This window comes from Micromys minutus, assembly GCF_963924665.1.
Source record: "Micromys minutus genome assembly, chromosome: 4".
Classification (NCBI taxonomy): domain Eukaryota; kingdom Metazoa; phylum Chordata; class Mammalia; order Rodentia; family Muridae; genus Micromys; species Micromys minutus.
The window spans coordinates 55,442,569-55,458,692 of NC_137973.1; the positions used below are offsets into that span (position 1 = coordinate 55,442,569).

General features: G+C 43.8%; 1 pseudogene across 1 annotated transcript; it reads left to right on the plus strand.

Annotated features, from left to right (window-relative positions):
• Positions 1-14,764: 14,764 nt before the first annotated feature.
• LOC308420413 (endothelial differentiation-related factor 1-like) lies at positions 14,765-15,193 on the plus strand (annotated as a pseudogene). Its single transcript has one exon. The product of its transcript is annotated as an endothelial differentiation-related factor 1-like (transcript).
• The last annotated feature ends 931 nt before the right edge of the window (positions 15,194-16,124 follow it).

A 16,124-nucleotide genomic window follows, 5' to 3' on the forward strand; every position in this document is an offset into this window, starting at 1 on the left:
CATTCCCCTCCTGGCAAACGCTGGGATTAAGAATATGTGCCCCCATGCCTGGCAATATAAATCTCATCTTTAAGCCATTCTCTTTTTACTCTCACTTTACTGTGGGTGGGAAATGCAGCCCTGCAGCCTCTTCAACTGTGTTGCTTAGCGATTTCTTCCTTTAGCTGTCCTAACTTAGTGCTGAGTTGTTTTCCTAGAATCTAGGAAATAAATGGACTTCTATCATGTTCTTTCCTGTGTAAGGAGGATGGTCTTGAACTCTAGGGAGTGTTTTAGTGTGTGTGTGTGTGTGTGTGTGTGTGTGTGTGTGTGTGTGTTTGCCTGGAGCTATGACTACCAGTACTACATGTGTTCCATGCCCCAGAGGCCAGACGAGGGGTTTGGATCCCAAAGCTGGTGTTGCAGAGGGTTGTGAGCCACCATAGGACTCCTCTGGGGGGGGGGGGGAGCAGCCGATGCTCCTAACCAATGAGCTGTCTGTCTCTCTGGGCCCCATGCTCCAGTTTTCAATACCTTCTCCTCAACTCAGTCTAAAGCCTCGCCAGGGTAGCCATTACTGCTCATATGTCCACCACCACTTAATGGTCTCTTTAAGTCCCAGGCTTTCCCTATAGATGGCTTCTGAGCCTTCACCCTTAACTGTCCATTCACGACTGTCTGGACTTTTCCGTCTTAGGCCTCCCATCTGCCCAACATCTATCAATTGCCTAACCCAAGCTACTTCTTCATCTTAGAGTACTTGGTATGCAAATAGCCACACCTTCTGCCAATTTTCTATCTTGGGTTTTTGTGGTACATAACAAAATAGCCACGACTGGGAAATGATGAAGATTTGGATTATTGTCTCTCTCGGTTCTGGAGGGAAGGACTTCTTGCTACACCATCTGTGGGGTGGTGGTAGAAGGTAAGAGATCAGAAGAGGCCAAACTCACTTAAATAACAAACCCATGCTCAAGCTAACTACCCCATCCCTGTGTTAGTGATATCAATTCACTTGTAAGGGCAGGGTTGAGATGCATCCAGACTCTAGCAGCTACTGAGAGACTACAATCTTTGTTCAACTCTAAAGTAACAGAATCTTTGCATTCATTATGACAACCCATGCTTCTCTTTTATATTTTCATCTGTGGGGACAGAGAGAGAGAGAGAGAGAGAGAGAGAGAGACAGAGAGAGAGAGAGAGAGAGAGAGAGAGAGAGAGAGAGAGAGATATTTCATGTCACCTAGGCTGGCCTTGAACTCAGATCTTCCTTCCCAAGGAGACCCGAAATCGCTGCAATCACTGGAAGGACCACCAGGCCCAGCTCAGTCCTCACTTCTTACAAGTGTCCTAACTTTTGTGACCACTTATCATTTGCTATTCATGTCACATGTTATCAGTTTACTTAAGATAATACATCCAGGGGCTAGAGAGATGGCTCTGGTTAAGGGCATCTTCAGATCTCTCTCCTCTTCCCATCACCTATGTGGCTGCTTACAAGTGTCTGTAACTCCAGCTCCAGGAACTCTGAGGCTTTCTGGCCTCCCTGGGCACTGCATGCATGTAGTAAAACACTCATACACGTAAACTAAAATAAACCCAAAATACCACACATCACAGCAGTGCATTCTTCATGTCAGAATCTTCTACCCCTTAAGTAAACATTTGATCTTTAGTGGGAAATAACTATGTGGTGTGCTGAAAACAAACATTGGGTTAAAGTGAAAGTTGGGGTTAAATCGGAGCATTTGGGGATACTGCAGAAAGTAATGAGACTTCATTGGGTATATAGCCACGGTCAGATAGGAGAAAGGAAGGAGTTCTGGTATTCAACCCCATCCCCAGCAGGTGCAAGTGATAACTGCCCTTTCCCTTAGTAAACTTCCCAGCTTCATGGGCACTGAATCCCTCATTGAGATTCTTGCAACTGTGGGTAAGGATGGCTTCTAAGAAAGCATCCATCCACCTATTCCACAAAGGACACCATCGGAGAATGGGGAAGTGGAGGAGGGATGGAGACAGGGGAGGAGGGATGGAGACAGGGGAGGAGGGATGGAGACAGGGGAGGAGGGATGGCAGACCAGAACTTGACAGTCAAGCCCATCCTCCCTCCAGTCTAATTTTCATGCTTGTTTTCTCATCTGTTCAAACACACCCTGATTCCTTGCTTGTCCTACCTGTGACTTGGCATGAATTCTTCTCTTCAGGGAGCACAAGGCCCCATACAGCTGCCCTGGTTGGGGTGAGAGAGAATAATCTGGGGGGGGGGGTGTTACTCCTCCTCCGCAATTTCCACGTCCTCCACTCCAAACTTAACTGGGGTTTTGGCTGGGGCTCAGACTTTGCACACAGCAGGAAAGCAGTCTCCCACTGGCTTGTTTTCCCAGCAGCTGAGATTCTAATTCCCATTTCAAAACCAACGTAACTCAGAGCTTTGATATTTCCGAGGGAGCTGGTGGTTTATTATATGTCACCTGGACCATCTCTAATACAAGGCATCCTAGGGAATATTGGTTGGAATAACTCCCCGTGAATAAACATTTTCTGCAAGGTTCTCAAATGTAGCAGCTAAAAAAAAAAAAAAAAAAAAAAAAAAACCCACAGAACTACCACTTGAATTCAAAGTTCAGAAATTGAAAGTATTGCGTAGAATGGACTTAAACAATTTCGTGTCAGTTGATGACGGTGCCGGTGGCACATTCTGAGGAATGCCTTATGGACAGCTGCATTTATCCCGAGACAGTGATTCTGACAGCTGACATCTCATACACCACCATCACACACACAACCTGTCGTGACCCACGACACTGCCACAAGACTAGACTAAAATATTTGGTATCTGAAATTCAAATTTAATAGAGAAACCTGCATTTTATCTGGAAATATCAAATATTCATGCATTTAACCCCGAGGTCAAGTGCTTTTGAGTAGATTTATCTGCACCATGGGTTTCGGAGAGTTAATGAATCCTCGAAGTTCTGTGAAAATGAGGTTTCTTTGTTGGTTGTTCAAGACAGGGTTCCTTGTAACTCAGGAGGCCTCACACCCACTCCATAGTGAACAATGTCTTTAAACTCTTGGTTATCCCTGCGTCTACCTCCCAAGTACCAGAATTACAGACGTGCACCAACAAGCCTGGCTTATAAAATATTTTTAATAGATGTGTCTGCAGTGCTTTTCCTGGGGAACAGAGGGGAGGCCTTTGTTAGTGACTCTTAATAAATTCTTTGCTTTGAAATCTCTTGGAGAACTTTAATACATTAGAAAATCTGACAGTGTTCAGAGCAATAGATGGAGGATGTTTTCACTTGGGCGTGGTGGCTCATACTGGAACCCAGCACCCGGAATGTGAAGTAGTATTACTATTGTCAGTCAGAGACAGCCCCTGTGCACAGTGAGTTCAAGCCTAACCTGGACTACAAGAGTGAAAGACCCCGTCTCAAAACTAAACAGAAAAAAAAAAAAAAAAAAAAAAAAAAAAAAAAAAAAAGAAAAGAAAAGAAAAAAAAAAAAAAGAAAGAAAAAACCCTCCAACCAACCAACCAACCAAAAACAAGAAAGAAGGAAAGAAAAAAAAGATGAAAATGGGCCATTTAAGACCAAGAACAGAATAATTTCAAAAGGGACTCACAGAAATCAGGGACAGAGGGATGAAGAGATTGGAGTCTTCTGTGCTAGCTGGCTTTTTCACAAGGTACATGCTTTGTTTATTTAAAACAGTCTGCAACTACAAAATAACAGTTATGAACCCTAGCAGTACCCAGGTCTTCCCGGGGGACCTAGGAGGTCAGCATTTCTAATTCTATAGTGTGTTGTGATTGGACACTAAGTGCCCACACAATTCTCAGGGGCATTCACCCAAACAAACAAACAAATAAGCGTAGATGCATAAAACTGCCACTCAGTTCACACCATCCCTTGAGTCTCCAAGGAAAGAGTCAAAAAAGTAGAGTGACTCTCTCCAAGCTGGGACAGGGACGCTCTGCTCAGACTCAGAGACTGAGTCAAAGCCCTCCGAGGTCAGCTGTGGGCAGGACCGGAAACTCCTAAGGGGGTCAAGTTGCAGTTGCAGGCTGAAAACAGCAGACTCCTAATTAATGTTTTTGGCCACCAGAGCACGGCAAGAGGTAATTGAGCCTTTATTTATACCCCTAATAAGCGAGCTGCCTTTTTCTCTGCTTGCACTGGGCAGGGCCAAGAATAGCAGCAGCAGGATGTCCTGCCACTCCTGGAGACTTCCGGTGTGTTCTGGCGTCCTTAGAATCTGCCCAGCCTGCTTCGAGGTGACACAGCACCTGCTCATAACTGATCTCACGGCTGCTTATTAACTCGCAAATGCCAGTTGGCTTTCTACGATTTCTCGATGGGAAACTGCGTTGCTAGCTAGGATGGCTTCAACAGCCCCGGGACCATTGCTCTGGTGTTCGCTGCAGAAAGGATGTCTCTACCTTTCTCCACCTCAGCAAAACTGGCGGCCAAGCGGTTCTTTGTAGGCAAACGTGCAATCTGATGAAACAAAACAAAAACAGAGAACCTGTTTGTGAGGCCTGGAGAGGCGACTCAGTGGTTAAGAGCACTTGTAGAGGAGCTGAGTTTGATTCTCACACTCACATCAGACCCTCAAACTACCTGTAACCCCATCTCACTCTATTGGCGCTCTGACGTACTCACATGCAGAAACCCATATAGTCTCAGACGCACATCATTAAAGATAAATAAATAATTTTATGCATATAGAGTATAAATAAATAAAAAACGTATGCGTATAGTTTGTTAAAGAGTAATCGGTTTATTACCTTTTCTTAGTGTTCTGTTTATGTCTGATATATCCAGAGGGAAGAAACCACATAATATAGTGCATTTGATTATGTACACAAAGCCAACTTGGGCAGGATTAGCAACCCATGCCCTAGAAATACGGTGAGTTTCTTTTCACATAACCCTAGAGTTCCGTCTTTAAACGGGGCACTTCGTAGAGGTCATTGTAAGTAGTTCATGTATTCATTGGGAAATACTGCTCTATGTCTCCCTTAGCGATCCTAAATTAGAATCTTAACTAGAGAATTCTTAAGATGGCTTTGGGGGTGTTGTTTGACTTGCTCAGATTTGCTTTTGATATTTTAGAGTTTTTTTTTTTTTTTTTTTTTTTTTTGTTTGTTTGTTTGTTTGTTTGGTTGGTTGGTTTGCTTTTTGTTTTTTAGGTTTTTTTTTTTTTGTTTTTTTTGTTTTTTTTTGTAAATATGGTTCAGGCTGGGTTTAGAACTCAGAATTTTCTCATCCCACGTGTCCCCGTGCTACAGTTTGGTGACCTGGGCATACCCGATTTTACCTTTCCTGTTCCAGGGCTGGTGTGGGGCATCGTACCCATGCCCGTTTGCATGTTTGCCGTGTTCCCTGCTGGCCTGAGTCCACCTTCTTGCACATGCTCTGTGTTTCGGTGTTGCCATTTATTTGGTGGGCTCACACACCTGCCACAGTCTAGCACTGCTACACGAGTGGTTTAGACTCGCCTGCCTGCACACACGCCATGTCCGGGGACAGCCACAGGACAGCGCAAGAATAGACTTTTGCACCCCTGCCGTGTCCTGGAGCCACCAAGCAAGGGCATAGTCACCCCTGTTCTCACTCATCCTGTGTCCGAAAACTTCCAATTGTCAACCCACGCTCACATGTTGGGACACATAACATTACCCAACGCCACCACGGGTCGGCATGAGTATACTTGTTCCCAAGCCTACAGTGTTCCAGCAACACCGTGTGTTAGCAGAGGCATCTTTGTCTACAAGCCTGCCAAGTCGCAGTCCTGCGAAAGACCTGTGGAGTCTCACGTATCAGTTCTGCTGTGGTGCGGGACATTTGACAACCATGTTCTTTCTGTTCCAGAACTGCAAAGTAGGAAAGCGGGTTTACCTGTAAGTTGTGAACTCGGTGGTAGTAAGCTCATCTATTGACACTTTCCACGGGCCCAGACTCTCGACGCGGTGTTCTGGGTATTTCCTGTTCGCATGTCTATTGTGGTCCAGTGCTGCCACCTGGTGGCCTCTGTGTGCCTGTTCGCATGTCTGGTGTGGTTCAGTGCTGCCACCTGGTGGCCTGTACATGTCTATTTCCATACTTGCCGTATCTCAAAAGCACCGTGTGGCGACCTGGGCGTGCATATTTGAATGCCTGCTGTGTTCCAGTGCCGTGTTACACTAGGCTGCTTGGGCACACCTGTTCACATGCACTCTGTGTCTTTATGCTGCCACATGTAAGCCGGGGCTCACTCATTTGCATGCATGCTGAGTCCCAGGGCACATGGGGGCTTTGGTATCAGCGTACTCAGACCTACCATATCCTTGTGCCACAACTTGGTGGTGAGGGGATGCCTGTTTGCAAGCACTGCCACTTCATGGCCTAGAAGCACGTTTGCATGTCTGCTGTGTTACTAGGCCACCAGTGTGATCCTGGGCAAGCATGTTTCATGACTGCCGTGCCCCTTTGCTACCGTATTGTGGCCTGGGTAGCCTACTTGCCCGCCTGCTGTGTCCTAGGGCCATTAAGGGATGGTCTAGCCATGCCTGTTGTCACATATGCTATGTCTTAGTACAATGCCCACTGACATGCATGCTGTTTCCTGGTACCACCCTGTGGCAGAATAGCCACTGGGGTTCAAATGTGTACCACAGCCCAGCACTGTCGTGAGGTGTTCTGGGTCTACCTGTTGTCTTGGGAGCCTGATCTCAGTGTTGCCCTGTGGTGGCACAGTCTCTCGTGTTCACATGACAGCCATGTTTTAGCATTGCCATGTGTGGGATGTGCTCACCTGTTAATACTCTAGTTGTGTCTCAGTGCTCCCGAATCTGTGACTCAGTGCTCCTGCATTTGCGTCCCGGTACTCCCGTATCTGTGAAGCAGTGCTCCCATGCTATGGTCTTGGCACGCCTGTTTGCTGGCCTACCACGTCCCATGCCCCACCACATGTTGGTTGGTACAGGCTGCGGTGTCCCAATGCCACCATTTCATACCTGGTGTAGGCCATTTATAAACCTGCAATGTCCTAGGACGTCTCTGGGTGGCCTCCACTCACCTGACACACAGACTGTTTTCCAGCGCCAATCCACGTTGTCAAAGGCACACTTGGTCTCGTGCCTGCCATGTCCCATGTCCCCTCCACAGCACTGTGCTGTGGAGGTCTGGGTTCATCCCCCTGTATGCAAGCTGGGTCCCAGCTCTGTCATGTTACAGCACTGGCTCCCACGTGACAGCCATTTTCTGGGGACACAATATGGGGGAGTGGGTTGACCTTCTAGGAGGCAAGTTGTATCTCATCTTAACCCCATGTGGTGGCTAAGGTTGTTTGTATTCCTGCCCTGCCCCTTTTCTGCCACAGGATGGTCTAGCTAGCCCTGATTGCACGCCTGTTGTGTGTCTTTGTTACCATAAGGTGACCTGGGCAAACCTGTCAAATGCCTACCACGACACACTGCGGAATGCTAGCCGCGTATCTGTAGTGTCAGGTCATAGCCTGGGCAGTCCTGTTCACCCGCGACTGTAGGCGGGCCTGTCAGCAAGCATGCCAGGTCCCTGCACTACTACATTTTTGCCTGTGTATGCTTTTCCATACGTGTGTTCTTAGCCTGGACCAGCACGTTATAGCCTATGTCCATTGGCTGTCTTAGGGTTTCATTGCTGTGAATAGACACCATGACAAGGGCAACTCTTACAAAGGAAAACATTTCATTGGGGCCGGCTTACAGGTTCAGAGGGTCAGTCCATTATCATCATGGCAGCATCCACGCAGGCACGTGTGCGGTCACCCAGCGCTGTCCCATGCGGACACAGGCTTGCCTTTTCACACACGAGCTTATGTCCCAGTGCCTCGAAGAACTCGGCTGGGTGTGCTTGCTCACACGCCCGCTCTGTCCCAGGGCGGGGGCCCGGACATCCCTGTTCTGAAGCTGGCCAAGCCGTAGCACCACTATGTGTGCCTGAGCCAGGTGTGGTGTGGCCACACCTATTTGCACCCCTAGTGTGCTGCAGCAGCACACATGGTAGCATGGGAGTGCACCCATGGGTGTACACTCATGCCTGTTTTCACGCCTACGCTGTTGGAGCACTGCCACGTGGTGGTGAAGAGACTCCTGTTCACGTGTACGCTGTGGCACAGAACCACCCACATGAGCTCACCTGTTTGCTCGCCGTCCGTGTCCAGCAGCAGCACAAAGTTCCTTGTTCAAATGCGGTTGGAATCCCAGAGTGATTACAGAGTTGTTCACAAACATGCCACTGTCAAGTTCTGCCATGTGGTTGGTGGGTTAACCTGTGCTCATGCCTATCCTGTGCCAACACTACCATGTGGAGGCCTGGGCACACATCGTTTTTACTGCATTCCAGCCCATCTATGTGATGGCCTAGGAAAAACTACTAGCTTGTCCGCCTGGTTCCAGCGGTGTGAGTTAGTTGCCGGGGCACGCCTGTTTTCACACCTGCTATGCCCCGACGCTGGCACACACCTGTTTGCATGCATGCTGTGTTCCAAGGCTGAAGCTCGGCAGCATGGATGTGCCCGTTCCTACATCTGCCAGTTCCAGCACTGCGATGTGGACATCCTTACCCCTTCCTTTTTTTATATCATTTTTATTGGATATTCTCCATAGTTACATTTCAAATGTTATCCCTTCCCCCCTCCTATTTCCCCTCCCCCTCCTCTTGCTTCCATGAAGAGGCTCCCTCTTCCAACCACTCACTCCCACTTCAGCACCTTGGCGTTCCCCTACACTGGGAAAAGGAGTGTTCACTGGACCAAAGGCCTCTCCTCCCATTGATACCTGACAATGCTATCCTCTGCTACATATGCAACTGGAGCCACGGGTCTCTCCGTGTGTGCTCAATGGTTGGTGTTTTAGCTCTGGGGGGGGGGGGTTGGGTGGTTGATAATGTTGTTCTTCCTATGGGATTGTAAACCCTTTCAGCTCCTTCAGTCCTTTCATTAGCTCCTCTATTGGGGTCCCCATGCTCAGTCTGATGGCTGGTTGAAAGCATCTTCATCTGTATCAGTATGGCTCTGGCAGAGCCTCTGAGGAGGCATCCATATCTGGTTCCTGCCAGTAAGCGCTACTTGGCATCAACAATAGCTTTTGGGTTAGGTGGCTGCATATGGGATGGATCCCCTGGTGAGGCAGTATCTAAATGATTTTTTCTTTAATCCCTGCTCCTCTATTTGTCCCTGTATTTCCTTCTGAGAGGGTTTTGTTCTCCCTTTTAAGAAGGACTGAGGCATTCACATTCTGGTCTTGCTTCTATTTGGGCTTCATAAGATCTGTGATATGTTTCTTGGTTATTCTGAACTTTTTGGGCTAGTATCCACTTATCAGCGAGTACATACCATATGTGTTCTTTTGTGACTGGGATACCTCACTCAGGATGATATTCTCTAGTTCCATCTATTTGTCTAAGAATTTCATGAAGTCATTGTTTTTAATAGCTGAGTAGTACTCCATTGTGTAAATGCACCACATTTTCTGTATCCATTCCTCTGTTGAAGGACATCTGGGTTCTTTCCAACTTCTGGCTATTATAAATGAGGCTGCTTTGAACATGGTGGAGCATGTGTCCTTGATATATGTTGAAGCATCTTTTGGGAATATGTCCAGGAGTGGTATAGCTCGGTCCTCAGGTAGTACTATGTCCAATTTTCTGAGGAACCGACAGACTGATTTCCAGAGTGGTTGTATCAGTTTACAACCCCACCAACAGTGGAGGAATGTTCCTCTTTCTCCACATCCTCACCAGCATCTGCTGCCACCAGGGTTTTTGATCTTAGCCATTCTGACTGGTGTGAGGTAGACTATCAGTTATTTTAATTTGCATTTCCCTGATGACTAGGGATGTTGAACATTTCTTTAGGTGCTTCTCAGTTATTTGATATTCCTCAATTGAGAATTCTTTGTTTAGCTCTTTTCTTCATTTTTAATAGGGTTATTTGATTCTCTGGAGTGTAACTTTTTTGAGTTCTTTGTATATATTGGATAATAGCCCTCTATTGGAGGTAGGATTGGTAAAGATTTTTTCAATCTGTTGGTTTCTGTTTTGTCCTATCGACAGTGTTCTTTGCCTTACAGAAACTTTGCAATTTTATGAGGTCCCATTTGTTGATTCTTGATCTTAGAGCATAAGCCATTGGTGTTCTGTTCAGAAAAATTTCACCTGTGCCTATGTGTTCTAAGTCCTTCCTAATTTCTCTTCTATTAGTTTCAGTCTACCTGGTTTTATGTGAAGGTCTTTGATCCACTTGCACTTGAGCTTTGTACAAGGAGATAAGAATGGATCTGTTTGCATTCTTCTGCATGCTGACTGTCAGTTGGATAACACCATTTGTTGAAGATGCTGTCCTTTTTCCATTGAATGGTTTTAGCTCCTTTTTTATCAAAGATCAAGTGACCATAGGTGTGTGGGTTCATTTCTGGGTCTTCAGTTCCTTTCCATTGATCTACCCGCCTATCTCTGTACCAGTACCATGCAGTTTTTATTACAATTGATCTGTAATGCAGGTTGAGGTCAGGGGTGGTTATTCCTGAGAAGTTCTTTTATTATTGAAGAAAGTTTTCACTATCCTGGGTTTCTTGTTATTCCAAATGAATTTGTAAATTGCTCTTTCTAAGTCTATGAAGAATTGAGTTGAAATTTTGATAGGGATTGCATTGAATCTGTAGATTGCTTTTGGCAAGGTGGTCATTTGTACTATATTAATCCTGCCAATCCATGAGCATAGGAGGTATTTCCATTTTCTGAGATCTTCAATTTCTTTCTTCAGAGACTTGAAGTTCTTGTCATACAGATCTTTCCTTTGCTTGGTTAGGGTCACACCAAAGTATTTTATACTATTTGTGACTATTGTGAAGGGTGTTGATTCTCTAATTGCTTTCTCAGCCTGTTTATCCTTTGAGTAGAGGAAGGCTACTGATTTGTTCGAGTTAATTTTATATTTAGCCATGTTACTGAAGTTGTTTATCAGCTGTAGGCGTTCCCAGGTAGAATTTTTAGAGTAATTTAAATATACTATCATATCACCTACAAATAGGGCTATTTGGACTTCTTCCTTTCCAAATTTTATCTCTTTGATCTCTTTTTGTTGTTTAATTGCTCTGGCCAGGACTTCAAATACTATAATGAATAGGAGGAAAGTGGGCAGCCTTGTCTAGTCCCTGATTTTAGTTGGATTGTTTCAAGTTTCTCACCATTTAGTTTGATGTTGGCTACTGGTTTGCTGTATATTGTTTTTACTATGTTTAGGTGTGGGCCTCCAATTCCTGATCTTTTGAAGACTTTTATCATGAAGGGATGTTGCATTTTGTCAAATACTTTCTCAGTGTCTAATAAGATGATCATGTGGTTTTTTTTCTTTAAGTTTGTTTATATAGTGGATTATGTTGATGGATTTCCTTATATTGAATTATTCCTGCATCCCTGGGATGGAGTCTACTTGATCATGGTGAATGATCATTTTGATGTGTTCTTGGATTCGGTTTGTGAGAATTTTATTTGTATTTTTGCATCGATGTTCATAAGGGAGATTGGTCAGAAGTTCTTTTTTTTTTTTTTTTTTTTTTTTTTTTTTTTTTTTTTTTTTTTTTATCTTGTTGGGTCTTTGTGTAGTTTAGGTATAAGTGTAATTGTGGCTTCATGGAATGAATTGGATAGTGTTCCTTCTGTTTCTATTTTGTGGAATAGTTTGAAGAGTATTGGTATTAGGTCTTCTTTGAAAGTCTGATAGAATTCTGCACTAAAACCATCTTATCCTGAGGGTTTTGTTTTGTTTTGTTTTTGTTTTTGTTTTTTTTTTTTTTTTTTGTTTTTGGTTGGGAGGCTTTTGATGACTGCTTCTATTCTTTTTAGATGTGATGGTTTATCTGATCCTGATTTAACTTTGGTAGCTGGTATCTGTCTAGCATATTGTTCATTTCATCCAGATTTTCCAGTTTTATTGAGTATAGTCATTTGTAGTAGAAGCTGATGATTTTTAAACATTTTCTCTGTTTCTGTTATGGCTCCCTTTTCATTTCTGATTTTGTTAACTTGAATACAGTCCCTGTGTCCTCTGATTATTTTGGCTAAGGGTTTATATATCTTGCTGATTTTTCTCAAAGAACCAGCTTCTGGTTTTGTTAATTCTTTGAATAGTTCTTTTTCTTTCTACTTGTTAATTTCTGCCATGAGTTTGATTTTTTCCTGCCTTCTACTCCTATTGGATGTATTTGATTCTTTTTGTTCTAGATCTTTCAGTTGTGCTGTCAAGCTGTTAGTGTAAGCTCTCTCCAGTTTCTTTTTGGAGGCACTCAGAGCTATGAGTTTCCCTCTTAGCACTACTTTCATTGTGTCCCATAAGTTTGGGTATGTTGTGCCTTCATTTTCATTAAATTCTAAAAAGTCTTTAATTTTTTTATTTCTTCTTTGATCAAGTTATCATTGAGTAGAACATTGTTCAACTGCCACATATTTGTGGGCTTTTTGTTGTTTTTGTTGTTATTGAAGACCAGCCTTAGTCCATGATGATATGATAGGATGCATGAAAGTATTTCAATCTTCTTGTATCTTTTGAGGCCTGTTTTGTGACCAATTATACAGTCAGTTTTGGAGAAGGTATCATAAGATGCTGAGAATAAGGTATATTCTTTTGTCTCAGGACGAGATGGTCTATAGATATCTGTTAAATACATTTGGTTCATAACTTCTGTTAGTTTCATTGGGTCTCTGTTCAGTTTCTGCTTCCATGATCTGTCCATTGATGAGAGTGGGGTATTGAATTTTCCCACTATTATTGTGTGGTACAATATATGCTTTGACTTTTAGTAAAGTTTCTTTTATGAATGTAGTTGCTCTTGCATTTGGAGTATATATTTTCAGGATTGAGAGTTCATCTTGATAGATTTTTTTTTCTTTTGATGAGTATGAAGTATTCTTTCTTATTATTTTTTTGATAATTTTTGGTTGAAAACTTCCTTTATTTGGTATTAGAATGGTTACTGTCACTTGTTTTTTGGGATCATTTGTTTGGAAAATTTTTTCCCAGCATTTTACTCTGAGGTAGTGTCTGTCTTTGTTGCTGAGATGGGTTGCCTGTATGCAGCAAAATGCTGGGTCCTGTTTTCAAATCCAGTGAGACCATTGATGTTAAGAGATATTAAGGAATAGTTATTATTGTTTCCTGTTATTTTTGTTGTTAGAGATATAATTATGTTTGTGTGCCTTTCTTCTATTTGGTTTGTTGCAAGAAGATTATTTTCTTGCTTTTCCTAGGGTGTAGGTTTCCTTCTTGTGTTTGAGTTTTTTATATATTATCCTTTTTAGGGCTGGATTTATAGAAAAACATTGCGTAAATTTGGTCTTGTCCTGGAATATCTTGGTTTCTCCATCTATAGTAACTGAGAGTTTTGTTGGATATAATAACCTGGGCTGGCTTTTGTGTTCTCTTAGGGTCTGTATGATGTCTATTCAGGATCTTCTAGCTTTCATAGTCTCTGCTGAGAAGTCTGGTGTAATTCTGATTGGTCTTCCTTTATATGTTACTTGACTTTTTTTTTTTTTTTTCACTGCTTTAATATTTTTTCTTTGTATTGTACATTTTAGATCCTGGATGGTTTTATTCGATTCCTTCACCTGTTTGGTTGTGTTTTCCTATAGTTCTGTAAATTGTGTTTTCTATAGTTCTGTAAGTGATTTTTGTGTTTCCTCTTTAAGGGCTTCTACTTCTTTACCTGTGTTCTTCCGTAATTCTTTAAGGGAGTTATTCATGTCCTTCTTGAAGCCCTCTATCATCATCATGAGGTATGATTTTAAGTTCAAATATTGTTTTTCTGGTATGTTAGGATATCCACTATTTGCTGTGGTAGGAGAGCTGGGTTCTGATGTTGCCAGGGTGTCTTGGTTTCTGTTGCTTAGGATTTTGTGCTTGCCTCCTGCCAGCCTGTTATCTGTAATGCTAGTTGGTCTTGCTGTCTCTGACTGGAGCTTGTCCTCCTGTGGGCCTGTGAGTCTGTGGGCTGCAGAGTAAGAGCATTCCTGGGAGAACAGCTCTCTGTGGGAAGGTTGTGTGATCCATCGGCAGCGGGATGGCCCTAGCTATGGGTGCAGACCCATATCTGCTCTTATAGGCCACATTGTGGTGGCCCGGGCATGGCTGTCACATGCCTGTTGCATTCCAGTGATGCCACCTTGGAGCCTGGCTAGGCTTGTCTTAGGGACACCAAATGACGGCCAAGGGTTCAGCACAGAATTCTATCAGATTTTCAAAAGGAAACAAATATCAAATATTCCTCAAATTTTCCACAAAATAGAAACAGAAGGAGCATTGCTTAGTTGTTTTTTACAAGGGTACAGTTTCCCTGACACCAAAGTCACCACATAAAGACACAACAAAGAAAGAGAATTCCAGAGAAATTTCCCTTATGAACATAAAAGCAAGAATTTTCAATAAAATATTTGCTAACAATATACAAGAACACACACACAAAAAAAGATCATCCACAATTAAAGTAGGCTTTATCCCTGAAATATGCAGATGTGTCAATATGCATAAACTGAAAAGTGTAATCTACCACATAAATACGCTAAAAGACAAAACCCACACAATTATCTAATTTGGTGCAAAAAAAGGCTTTTGGCAAAATCTAACAATTCTTCATGATAAAAGTCCCAGTGAGTCTAGGGAAAGAAGGCACATACCTCAACATAATAAAGCCAATTTATGGCTCCGGGGCTGCCAGAGCCGCTGGACGGACAGCCGCCCCCGCCCCCGCCCCGCCCCATGGCTGAGAGTGACTGAGAAACTGTGACAGTGATGGTGCTGCGTAAGAAGGGCCCCACGGCCACACAGGCCAAGTCTAAGTAGGCCATCTTAGCAGCTCAGCGACGAGGAGAAAATGTGGAGACATCCAAGAAATGGGCTGCTGGCCGGAAGAACAAGCCGCATTCCATCACTAAAAACACCGCCTACCTAGACCGGGAGACAGAGGAGCTGCATCACGGCAGGGTGACCCTGGAGGTGGGCAAAGTGAACCAGCAGGGCTGCAGAGCACAGAGTCGCCTGGCCACGAAAATCAATGAAAAGCCGCAAGTCATCGCACTATGAAAGTGGACGGGCCATGCCGAATAACCAGGTTTTGGGCAAAACTGAGGGCTTCAAGCTCTCTGGGACATCAGGAAGCCTATCGAGAAGGGGCCGAAGGCGAAATGAATACAAACTTCGAAGTTCCAGCTGAGCTCTTCTTGCTGGTCCCCCAGGACCGACCAGCACTGCTGTGGGTCTCCTCACATGGTCAAACGAAACACGGAGGTCAGGCCTGTGTGCCCCCTCAACCCATACCTGCTGTCAAACAAAGCAAAACCTTGCAAAAAAATAATAAAGCCAATTTATACCAAGCTCACAGCCTTCTTCAGTATAAGTGGAGGTTTCACTAAAATTGATTTCACTGAAGTCAGGAACAAGACAATGCTGTCCACCCTCTTCCTACCTATTCAGCCTGGTATTTGAAGTCTTAGCTGAGGAATAAGACAAATGAAAGACATCAAAGGGACATAAATAGGAAATGAAGAAATCAAAGTATCGTTACTTGCAAATAATATGAGCATATACATAAAAAATCCTGAAAAAAGTCACCAGGAAACTTGCACAACTGATGAAGACTTGCAAGGAAGTAACAGTCACTAAACTAACACACAAAACCCAGTAGCCTTTCTCTATAGAGATGACAGACAGCAGGAGAAAGAAATCAGGAAACCAACACCTTTCACAATAGCCTCAAATATATCTTGAGGTAGCTCTAACAAAGCAAGTGAAAGACGACCTTATATACTTGAACGCTTGGTCATTAGACAGTGTTCTTGAGAGGGATTAGGAGGTGTGGCCTTGTTGGAAGAAGTGTGTCACTTGGGGGTGTGCTTTGGGTTTTCAAAAGCTCAAGCCAGACCTGGCCTCTCTTTTCCTGCTGCCTTTATATCCAGATATAGAACTCGTAGCTCCCATGTCTGCATGCATGCCACCAGGCTCCCTACAAGGATGAGAGTAGGCTGAAAGCAAGCCCCCGTTAAAATATATATATGTTGCTGTGGTAATGGTGTCTCGTTACAGCAAAAGAAGAGTGACCAAGACAGAAGTTGTTATCAAG